The sequence below is a fragment of the Anser brachyrhynchus genome, assembly GCF_964034855.1.
Source record: "Anser brachyrhynchus genome assembly, chromosome: 1".
Classification (NCBI taxonomy): Eukaryota; Metazoa; Chordata; class Aves; order Anseriformes; family Anatidae; genus Anser; species Anser brachyrhynchus.
In genome coordinates, this window is record NC_137694.1 from 96,109,962 (window position 1) to 96,122,776 (window position 12,815).

Consider the following 12,815-nt stretch of genomic DNA (forward strand, 5'->3'; position numbering starts at 1 on the left):
GAACTACAGACACGTCCATGCACCAAGTTTTTGAATGATACAGATTTGAGATATTTACATCTCCAGTATTCCAGCTTTCTCACATTCTGTACAAATAGCACAAAGGAAAAGGTTCAAGGCATATAGAGCCTCCACATCAGTTTTGAGAGAAGCAGATCTTCACCTTAGGACTGAATGAGAGGGAGGAAAGCATTGAAAAATGGGAATCAGCAAAACAAAAATATATCCTAAATGAGTATTTGCAGAGTTAAACAAGAACTATTCTTTTTATGAAGTTATTTCTGATGTGATAATATATATGCAGCAAAGTGTGCTGGGAAAGGTGATGGCTTTATTTACCCAGCCAAAGGAGGACACATATCCCAACTCTTCCAATGTACTAATCTGATGTGACCGTGATATTCACAAGTTACTTGCGTATTATAACATAATGAAAAACAATAATTGGATAATTGACTACGTATCCTCACTGAGGGTAGAAAATACTGTAAATGCATTAACTGGTAGGAAGACGTACATAGGAATGTTCAGGAAAAAAATCAGTATTTGTACTATAAAAATCTCAAATTCTTTCTATGGATACATTCCACACTCTGCCCAATATAGCTTCCCAAGTTTCTCTGCAAATAACTCTGATTGAGATTAATTTCTACTAAAGACTTTTTAGGATGTTTCTTTCGTCCCATTATGCCCCCAACTCCCATCCACACTTGAACCATTAAAGTTCATAACTTACTTCTTCATTAGAGAGTAACGACCATCATTCTAGCTTTATGCTACCAGGCTGCCAACATGAACACAGGGTGGTAGAAGTCTGAGTTCTTTAGCGTAGGGAGTTTAAACTCTCCAAGAACTCTTTTCACATTAACTGCAGAAGAATATATTAATTTTTCCTGAGTGTATGGGATCACTGTAGCCAAGGACTGGATGTAAGTGTCTGGGAGAACCCAGGCTGTGACAACGTTAGGTAAGTGTGCACCTACCATACACCTCTATAATGGAAAGCAATCAAGTTTATGCCCATCTTTATAATTCTATAATACTTGTCCCAAATCCATCAAACATTAAGTTGCGCAAACTGGTACCATCATTTTGGATAACACTTAATTTCATTGTGAATCAGAGTCTCAACAGATTTTGTTGAACTGCTTTATTGCCTAAGCAGTGACTGTTGTAACAGTGAAGTTGTCCTGCTTGTTGCAGAGTTTGCACTTGATTAAAATTCACATAGCAATGTTTATCTATAGCTGAGACACAAGTTGCCCAAGGGATATCTTGTTACTCTGGGTAGTTAATCAGAGGTGATGGGAAATTTTTCTTAATGTTCTTGATAATCTCCAGGGCATCATCCATGAGTGAAATGTTGGCCTCACTGAAGTGGAAAGCAAGTTTCATCAGTAAGCAGGATAGGCCAAGATTTTTCTCACAAAGCACTTAACGACCTGGTGTCATCTGGCAAAGTTTCTCTGTGCAGTCCTTTTTCTGACTTGGAGAAATAGCACAGTTCTATTAAATATTTCTTATGCATACATACCAAGACCCTTGTTTCAGTAATCAGACATTTTAAGGAGGGTTCTATACATTCTTTAGGGTAAGTAGTTTTTAAAAGGCTTGAATCTATATCCAAATAAAGTCTTTCAGCTCTGTGAACTTGAGATCACATCCTCAATTAAAAAGAAAAAAAAAAGAAAGAAAGAAAGAAAGAAAGAAAGAAAGAAAGACTGTTTCTGTATTTGCAAAAGGAAGATAAACAGGACTATCAAAATGTTTGGAGATTCAAGCACATAACTTGAAACAGCCTGAAGACTTCCACTCTGTAGAATGAAGCTAAGCTCAAAGACAGTTATTTCATTTTTTAAGCAAAACAAGCCTTCCTTCTCTTTATCAGATGCCCAAATTTAGCGATCCAATCACAGGGTTACTCAAAATAGTCACTTAAAAACAATCCTCATCCAATAACATTTTATTTTAATGGACATAGATTTTAGAATTTATAAGTGTAGAGACCAAATGAACATATGTTTTTCTTATTGACGTACGGTAGGATAGTTAAACTTTTGCTGGACAGAAGTAGTAGGAATTTTAAAAAGACTGAAAGTATTTCCAGTTCAAAAGTGGAATCCTCCCCAGCCCAAAGAACTATTTGAATCTGTCCTAGACTTTTTTTTTTTTTAAACAAACTGCTCAATGATTTAGACAAATGTTAAGATTGCTGAGTCAGTTTCAAGTGGGTTTATTTCCTCTATTCAGCTCTTTCAGTTGTGATTTATTGATCCTAACTCTGAAAAGTGAATTAGCACCTACTTTGCATTTTTAATCAACTATTAATAGCCACCCTTGCCCTTAAAACAATATTTTTCCTCAGCTGTATCTATCATAAACAAAGATATTTTAAGAGATGTAAAATACTCAAAATAATTGAATCATGAAAAGTTATAGAACGTAGGACAGAAGTATACAGGCTCAGGAAGAATTTGCCCGATTTTTCATTTACATGTTGCTACAACATAGAAATGTTTTCAAAACAGTAACTGCTGAACACAAACAGGTATTGATGGGTGGGTTTACCCAAGCTCAAGAAGGGCTATAACCTTCACGTTCCTTCTCTTGATTGGCCTCTGGCTCAGACTAAATTTGTCTCAATTAAGAACACACTGTGTTAATGTTGAATGCTCTGATTTTGAGAGCTTCAAGATATTTTCATTGTAGCAGGAACAAACCAAATGCTTGTTTTCTTAAAAGACTTGGCAGCATCATGAATTCTAGCATGGGCTTTTCAACAGGTTTGTTCCTCATTATGATAACTAACTAAAGTTCTCCATAAGAGGCTCACAAAGGGATCAGCACTTTTATGAGTGTAGCAAAAGTATTTGGCTCTCAGCATTAACTGCAGCCTTGAAAGTCTTGTAATTCATTGCCATATCTCTGATCCAAAAGAGAGCCCTTCTTTACAGGTAGATTCTTAGATGGATGTGGTTTGTTAACACTGTTACTTTCTTCTAAATGAAAATTAATGCTGGTATTTTGCTTTCACACTGAGATATCTTCCTTACTGAGTATTTTATAAAATAAGACATTACTGGAGCAAAAGTTAAAACATAGACCAAGAAAGTACACATTTCAATTGCAGGACTTGGATGCAGAATCTACACCCGCATTATTCAGGCACCTAACATCCACTGAGAAGGAATCAGGCCACCCACAACCTGTGTAAGTCTGAGTATAAGTTGTTTTCATGTTTCCCATTTATGAAAACACAGTGATGATGCACCCCTTAACATCAGTTAGAATCGTTAAGGTTGGAAAAGACCTCTAAGATTATCTAGTCCAACCTTTACCATAGTACTGACAAGTCCACCACTAAGCCATGCTACTAAGTTCTACATCTACATGTTTCCTGAAGACCTCCACGGATGGAGGCTGAACTATTTCCCTCAGCAGCCTGTTCCCACGTCACACAACCCTTTCAGTACAGACTTCTCCTAATATCCAACCTAAGGGTAGGATGGCAAACTGATTACAGTTTACGTAGTAATGACATGCCAAAGACTGCTTAGCAATACCTACTGAACTCAAGGATAGACCTACATGATTTCTGTTGTAAAGAACTTGCAATCTTGCCTACCTGAGCTGTTCATGTGCCCTGTGACCCTGACCCAAAGCAGACATGCGTAACTCAGCCAGTGGAGTCACCACCATTCGCATGAATCTTTCATGTGATGTCTTTTAAACTGGGTCAGAATTAATTATCTGCTCTTATTTAGTCTTTGATTTGTTGAACTGAATCTTTTATTTATGCAAGTGTACACACATGCCTGTACACATGATAATACATGAGTTGTTTTTGAGAAAGACAATAAAACATCAAATAAAATCAAAAGACAAATTGAAACAATATAATCTGTGCTGTGTTTGACATATACAAATAAGGGATAGGAAAGATGACGGCTCTTTGCGCAAGTAAATTATACCTTGTAGGTGAATGGCACAAAACCATCAAATTTACAACTCGAAGATATCTTCTATGTTACTGTTCCATTATTAAATGAATGAGAACAAAGTCAGCTGAAGACCTACAGGTGGTGTATGCTTGCCTTTAAACAAACCATACTCACACTAGCTTAAATTCATCATATATAAGAACTCTTAGTGTCATTATTTTAGAAAAAAAATCTGTTGTGGCAAGGGAGAGGAGAAACCCAGCAACATATTGGAGACATTTACATTCTGCAGAAGTAATAGTGAAATGTCACTTTGTGATCTTCACATTCCACAGTAATCTTGGCTCACCTGTGTGTCAGCCAAATAGTTTGACTTGAACAGAAGCTGCAGTTATACGCTTTTGAAATACTATACTCTGGTTATGTCTTTATTCCCTCTCTCTTAATTATCTGTTTTCCAATATATTTCCACAGCACACAATTCACAAAGAAATTGTAAAAAAGACATCACAGTCTACAAACAAAAAGGTCAGATCCTTCATACCCCAACTCCTTTTGACTTTCAAATCCTTTTTTTTTTATTTATCACAAGCTAATATGCATTGCTTTGAAAGGCTCTTCCCTTTTGAAGTTAGAAATGCCCTTTGCATTGGTCTACAGAGCTTGTCAGCAATTTCTAAAAAATTAATAGTTATGCTTGATTATGTATTTTGTAATAATTATTTTTTTATGTGAAATCACCATGTTTAAAGGCCAGACAACTCAGCAACTCTTTCATGATAAGTGTTTTAATGCGATGCTGAGCACCTTGATACATATTTATTTTTTTTAAATATTTTGCTTCTTGAAAAAAGATATAAATGTTTCCATGTAATTGGTAAAATATCCAGAAAATACCCAATTAGACTGCTTTCTAATGAAGGTAGCTGGACACCATTTCTTGGGACTTTGGTTGTATTAGAGTTTCTCGAGAATATATGTGAACTGCACTTGTTTGAACACAACATGCATGGTTAGACACACTATGTTCCCATTTACTCTAAAGTGTTAAAAGTTAAGAAGGGGATGAAACAAGTCAATCCATTTCCTAACACATGCAGACAGTTTGAACTCAACAGTGCATTATAATCAACCTGGCTTCTGCCATTGGCAGAGCTCCAACAATAGCTTTCTGGGACATGAAGCAGGGCTATCAGCCACTGCCAAAGCCTTCAGAGCAGGAATCTCTCCATAGCATTTCTCTCAAGCTCACCAAGGTCTTCATGTTCAGGACTACTTATTGCAAACAACACAGACCCACCAATCCTCCTCTCTATTTGATGTATCAGAGTATTGGCGTTCAACTGTAGAAAAACAAACAAAACCAACCTGTAGATAGTGAGATAAAAAGACTTCGGTAGTTGTCTACTGATGTTCCAACCATTAGACTGATATTTTCCAAGCTTTGGTTCATGTTTTATTCTAAAATGAAAGCCATAGTTCTCACAGGATCTGAATTCATATAAAATTGACACCATTTATCTTAAAAGGCAACTGTGCCAATGCTGCCAACTCTTAAAAAGTTTCTATTTAAATTATAGATCAAAACAAGCAATGAACAGAGCTGCTTGTGTAATTAATGCTGTAAGCAGAAGTAATTCAGACTCAGAAGTTCAGACAGACTTAGGTCCTAAAATCTGCTAGGGTTCTACACTCATTTCCAAGTGCTGTCCAATGCATTGCTCCTCAGCCTTCTGTTGGGAGGCAGTGAAACACGGCCTCTAACTCCCTTCAGCACTTAGTGTGGCGTATAAATACCTCTGAGAATGAGTGGGCACTGCACCCAAGTGCATTTCATCCTGTTAGAACATAGCATTTGAGTAACTACCCTTTAAAAAGTTGTGGGTTTTTTTGTTGTTGTTTTTAAAAAAGAGCCTTCATTCCATGAAGCCATCAGCCTCTGTCAAAAAATTGAACATCACATGAAAGGAGAAGTTCAGATTTTGTGAAGACATTTGGGAAAGGATGTTGGTTTAATTGCAATATCCTTGGCCAGCTGAGAAAGTATATGCAACAAGCTCCTGCCTACCACAAGCAAACCCATGGAGAATTTGTGATGCTAAGCACTTTGTAATGTCAAGGCTTTTGAAGAATTATTATCCCAACTTTACAGGTTTACTTGTAGAGGATCACTAATAGTAGACCACAAGAAACTGAAGTCTTACTGCCCCCAAAACTCCGCATGTGCACACTGCAGAAAACAGCTGTAACTGCTCGTACTCCACCACAGTTCTGGAAGGGAGAACAGGTTACAGGAAAGGTCAGAATTTGATTAGCCTTGGGACTGATGGATCAAAAATAATTATCTTTTACAAGAAATAATTCCCAGTTTACAATATTTTAGAAATAAGTAGGAAAAAAAAAAAAAAAAACAGCTAAAGAGATCTGGATTGTTCTCAAACCTAGACAAGTTAAAGATGGAAAATAATTAGATCATCCAGCCCATTTCCCTGCCAATGCAATATTGTTCCCTAAAGTACATTTCCTAGTGCTTGCCTTTTAAAAAAAAAAAAAAAAAGAAAAAGTCCCTTGAGAAAGGAGATTCCAACATTTCCTTTGGACACATCCTGGCACACTATCAGGGATGTTTTTCCTCCCTCTGTTCAGCCAGGCATTTCCTTTTCGTTTCACCCTACCTATTTCCCTCTTCCACTAAAGAACTCTTCCTCCTCCTTGGTGCCAGGGCCCTTCAGGAATCCAGGGGGGATGCTCTACTGGCAGGAACAGGCATTCCCAGAAAAATTATATTCCACAGTATGGAAGCTTATACCATCATACAGTTTTAGAAGAACATTCCTGTAGCCTACTGTTGTTTACTACTTTTTGCATGGCAGGTGGGAAGAAAGCGTCCGCAAGGTACCCTAGCATCTTTGAACATTTTTAATGCAATAATTCTTCACTATGAACTTTGGGGAGAGTCTCTGTTAAACTCAAAGCTTGACTGCCTCAAATTAAGTCAGGAGGACTTCTGGAAGAGACTCCCACAATGAGCAGTGAGTTCACCATATACCTTGTAACTTGTGATTTGTCCCTCTGAATAAAGTGGCCTGAAGAAAGAGCAGAAAAATATAGAACTGTTCTTAGCCCAGTGGGGACTGAACACAAAATTAACCTTCTGTGCTGTGTGAATGTACTCAGGACAGTATGAAATACAAATACAATATTCACATGCAACAATTATAGTCCCACTATAGATGCAGTAGCCCATGCAAACTCATTCCAAGCAGTTCTGTTATTGACAGAGCAACTGTGAGAAAAAATTTACTGCCATTCAGCAGGCTGTCTGCAAACTCAGCATCATGAAATCCTTGTGTGTGTTTGTGGAGAGATCCTTCTGCACTTTCCACAAAAGCTGTGGCTCGCAAGGAACCACAGGCCAAATACAGCCTGGGTGTTTTTAGACATTTGAAGAATCAGGTCAAGGCAGGAATTTAACTGTGGTTTGCTAAGAGGAAGTGTCTTCTTGTTAACCTTGTCAGACTGAATTATATAGCCTTCTAATGTAAGCAGTCCAAGTCTGCTACCTTGATGAAAGCATTGTACTATAGGTCATGATAAATATCATTCCTGAACTTGAAGTTTAGTTTTGCCTTCAAGAGGCCTAGCCAGAGCACTTAGGAATATTTTCGTAGAAGAACAACAAATGTTAAAAATCCTTTTGTTCTTCAAATTTGAGCAGGTGGACTTAGTTGTTGGTCTTGCAAAACAGCTTGCAGGATGGAAGGATTAAGTTTCCATTACATAATTCAAGAGACTGGCTAAGCATAAAACAAAACAATGAAAAAACTGGTTGTAACTCTGTCCATCTCTTTGAAGGGATAGAAATATTCTTGGATGTGTCTTTTGTTTTGACACATTTATACTGATTACAAGTTGAAGGGTGAAGTTGGAACATTACTTCCTCCAAACTCCCTCAGTCCCCATTTGTTCTAGCACTGTCACTGGCAGAATCCTTTTCACAGCAAAGAAGCTTTCTCTTTTAACGTAATTGCTCTTGGAGATGTTCAAGCATCCAGGCCACACAGCTGAACATGGTGAAGAGCTGTGAGAAGACCTTAGGACCGCATATCTAAGATTTTCTGAAAGGGACCGTAAGCACTAAAGCAGAATCGATTTGTGCAAGGTCACGCTGTCAGAATGTACCTAATTTCTGGTGGAGAAATCCAGATATTCAATGACGTGTTAGCAGCACGAGGAGAATCCCTTCTGCCTTGGCCTTGCCCAGATGAGAGCAGCCACCTCTTGGCACCAGTGTTGTGTGCGGCTCGTGATGGCAGCACTCTCCCTAAGGAGGGGCAGTGAAGGCCCATAGGGCACATTGGGGCTACATCACTTGGCATTTTCCCATGTAATTGTAGCTTTTCCAGGAGCCCTTTCCCACTGAACTGTGGAAAGGCAGAGCCTGGGAAGGCACTGGAAAACTTGTCCCATTTGCGTGCATGAGCAAGCTTCATCCACCCCACAGAGCATTTCTGACAACAAATAAGGCACCCTAAGCTAAATTTTAATCTACGCCCTGAGAGCCAGTCAAGTGAAGAGCAACCACACGCTTCAGCTGAAGGTTATGTTTATGGATAGGGTTGCAGTTTGGGCAAGCCACCTGTTAGAGCTCAAGTTAGCTCAAGGGTAAAGACAGCAGAAGAATAATGCAAGGTCCTTAGGGTCAACTCAGTATTCTCTATCAACAACGCTCTGTCTTAAGTTTAAAATAAAAGTTTCTATTGAATAAACAGTCACAGCAAGTGGTAAAAAAAAAATCCTCTTCATTAGAGCAATGCATGTAAATTACCTTCCATACTTCTTTCTTACTCTGTCAAATCAAACCCACAATCTGAAAACTTACTAATCAAAGCACAATTCCCCTCAAAATTCGATTAAGTAAAGAAATCTGATTTGAGGGCTTTTAACCCTCTATAAACACCAAAATGGCCAGGTATATCAGAACTTGTGCAAAATGCATAAAATTAGAAGGGAGAACAGATTTTCTTAGGCACTTGCACCACTTCCACTCCCATCCACAAAAAGAAAAAAAAAGAAAAAAGCTTTTTTCCTACATTTTCCTACATCTAGACCCTTCCACTCTCAGAAATCAAATAATTCATATATGCAGTCATTTAGGAATTCACCACCAAAAGGGGAAAAAACAAAGCCACACACACACCAAACAGTGATCAAAGAGTTTGGCAGGTATAAAACATAAATATGGGTGAGTAATATTAAACTGCTTAAAGCTAGCCAGTTCACATCTTAGCACATCCAAGATAGGTGATGTCTGTTTAATGAGCCATCCCATCACCTCTCAGAACAAGGGAATAATGTTTTCTTGTAGCATATTTCCTGTTTTCCTCTCATTGTCCTTCAGAAAAGAGGGATGTCTCTTCTTCTAGTCAGAGCAGATAATTCCACAGCCAAAGGTACTGCTTTGATAAATGCAGAGGAAGAAAAAGCTCCCTAAGTCCAAATTCCCATGAATAAACATATCAGGCATCTTACGTACACTTTGCAACAGCTTCCAAGCTCATTGATGACATTGCCTTAAAACAATCCAGAACAGAGGGCGAAATCATGTAAGTATAGCAAACTAATTTGGTTTTTAATTTTTTAATGTCTAAAATAACTCTCTATAATGCAATTATGTTGTTCCTGGAAAAAAAACTCACTGCAGAGCCAGATTACAGGCTGTTTCATTCCCTTTCCAGCCAGCAGAAGAATCCCTACTTATCAGCCAGCAGACTTGTAAGGAAAGTGCCCTCTAACTCAGTTGTGAGCAACTTCAGGAACTTCATGGCTCTATATTCATACCTGTGCAAACCACCTTCTTTAATAACCCTTAGGTTTTGTTTTTTTTGTGTTTTTTTATTATTTTTTATTTTTTTAAATTTAACAGAACAATTGAAAACCTCTGTGGCTCAGCAGGTGTTAGCCTTCATCTGCCAACAGAAGCTGGCTTGATATAAACCATTTCCATTTCAGCATCGGTTGCCATTCCGTATCATTTATTTCTCAGCTGCTGCCTCATCCCAGCTCTGTTAGTTGCTCCACGCGATGGAAACTATCTCACTCAAAGTGCAGCACGTGGCAAGCAGGAGAGGCTACGAAAGCTGATAAAAGCTCATTGCCACCTGTGCAGCCCAAATTGCTTCCTCAGGTTTTACAGTAACACCACTGAGACCACAGCTTTCCCAGCTCTATAAACAGCAACACAACCCACCACCACCCTTTGGGTGTAAAATGATTGATGATGGCACCTAACTGCAAGGGTCAGAGGGCAAGTTTTGATTGCGGAGGTCGTAGCCAAGAGGTTCTTCCAACAAGAAATGCCAATGAATATTTAACTCCCATGCAAAGCAAACACAGTGTTAGGTGCTGATAACACCTGGCCTCCCTGTATGATCTGATACTTTATCTCTGCCAGTTGCATAACGATTGCTAAAATAAATATACAGTGAAACTACTGAGTCCTCTGCTTCCACTTCTGCTCCACCCCTCATTCATGCTTTCAAGAGTTTCTCCAAAGGAGAGGAAAAGGGGCATAGTGGTTCTTTTGACATGTTTTGACTTGGGAACCTCATTTTTCCATCTGCTTTCATTAATTTACCAGAGCGCACATGATATGTAGTAACATTGTCCAATGATTTAAGATAAGTGGTAGTATTTAGCTTAACATGATCAGTCTCTGCAGAAGAAAATTTCCTCAGACACTAGCACAGTTAATTGCACGATGTTCTGACTCCCTCTTTGTGTTGTCCAACATGGACACTCCAAGTGCTTCTCAGGAGGACATATCTACCAGGCAGACTGTCTTGTCTTCCTGAAGAACATTTTGAGATATGAACTACCTAAACTGCATAAATAAAATCATCGAAGACCTGAACTCCAAATCTGTTTTCACACTACTGAATCATCATCTTTCTTTCTTTCCTTCCCTTTTTAAACATCTTGCATTTATCATGTAATTTCATGTCAAAATTTTATAGTTGTCATGTATTTTGGAGATGACATATATGGCTTGTTAGAGCAGCTTCCCACCTCTATGGTAAAGTCTACTGAGTATCGTAAATGAAGAGTTTCTTCTAAACAATGTGCAAATTCTTCTATTTAGCCTGCATTTGTTTTATTGGTTTGGTAGGGGAACTGAGTTCCTGCTTTTCTTATGAGCATCTCATGGAAGGAGTCCAATGCAGTAAGAAACGCATCAAAAGCAGCAACGAAAAAGCTCTATTATTTAGTAATTTATTTCCCGCAGTTAATTCCTTAGCTGATTTATCTGATTTCTGACTGATTTCACGGGTCACTGGACTTGCCAACACATTTTTGCTCTAAGTCACTTCCTTGCCAGACCAAAAGAAAAAAAAAAAAGACAATGAAAAAGTCTTCAAAAAGGGAACAAGCCTATCTTCTGGTCTTTCTACGTCCACTGCCAAATACACGACAGGATAGGAAACAACCGCAAGAGGCAATAAAAGGGGCACGTGTATTTTTCACAACATATGCACTTATCTGCTATATTCCATGGCAGATAATTCAGTGCACAGAATTTTAGGAAGTACTTCAAAGCCAGTAATACTGGACTCCTCAATCATGGGTCAGCACTTCTTTGTAATGCACTATATGTATATAATGAAGGTAGCCTCTGAGCTAAAAGGATTTATATTCTAAACTAGATCCTACAGTTCTCCTCCGTCCGATGCTTTACAAACCTGTCAACATTAAAACCCACCTTTGAAAGTGAGGACAATTCTTCTTGCATTTAAAACATAAATAATAACAAAAAAAATACTCTGTTACTAGATACTCAGGTTATTTCCTGTAATAAACATAACCAGAAATAAAACAGCATAACTCCCACTATGACAAGTGCTCCTTGATAGAAGGACGCTTCTTAATGTTGTGCTAAGTCCAGATTAGACAATGGCTTTCACTTCCTTTGTTGGGACACCATTCACAGTTTTCTACTGATATGAAACTTGGAAAATTTTAGCATTTATTTATTTCTCCCCGGATTTCATTTTGCTTTGCTGCTGAAACAGACTGGTTTATTTTCATCTGTAAGATCTTACATTTATTAAGGGATAAATCTATGGTGAATTTAAATGCTAACACAATTAGGGTGTTTACATGGGGTCTTTGCACAATGTTTATGAGATGAAGTAAAACCCAGACGTGTTCTGTTTCTGATTTGTATAACGAAGATTGCAGTGCAGCTAGGAAACATACTTCAGTGAGTCACATCTTGGAAAAGAAAAAAGATAAATGGCTAAAAATGCAATAATGGTAAGTTATCAGGAAATAAACACTGAGCTGGCAGACTTTGTCATTCTGCTTGCAACCACTTCTAGTCCATGTCTAGGATGTACCTTCAACCACCCAACTGAAAAATGACAGTTGTTACTCTTGATGACATTACACCCATAACAAAGGCAAAAGATAACTGAATTAATTTTTCTGCTCTCCTGTATTCAGCTGATTAAGTGTATAGGGGCTGAGACTCCAGAAATACAGGAATGCATCGTTTCAGCCTCTGGCTGATCAATAACCCTTCACATTTACTTTCAGATCTCAGAATTCTTTGCAAACATAATGAAAACCTACCACAGATTTAGTCTCCTAAAATAGATAGCATTATACTAGCTTCCCGTGGTATGAAACTGGAGCTGAAAGGGTGTAATTCCCTACATACCGACAGGAGCAAAAGTGGCAAGGATAAGCACTAACAACTCTGTTGGTATCATGATACATCTATGGTGTTTTTATTTGTCCAGATGTAAGCATAACATATTCACATATAAACACCAAAGAAGAGAGAAAAGGCTGCAATAAGTCATGAAATGCAAT

At 38.1% G+C, this 12,815-nt stretch overlaps 2 protein-coding genes across 9 annotated transcripts in view; one reads left to right on the plus strand and one right to left on the minus strand.

Annotated features, from left to right (window-relative positions):
- Positions 1-12,815, minus strand: part of LOC308182036 (uncharacterized protein) — a 178,193-nt gene that overhangs the window by 115,257 nt on the left and 50,121 nt on the right. The gene's annotated exons all lie outside the window — the stretch shown is intronic.
- The window catches only part of COL8A1 (collagen type VIII alpha 1 chain), a 90,142-nt gene that overhangs the window by 19,576 nt on the left and 57,751 nt on the right, over positions 1-12,815 (plus strand). The gene's annotated exons all lie outside the window — the stretch shown is intronic.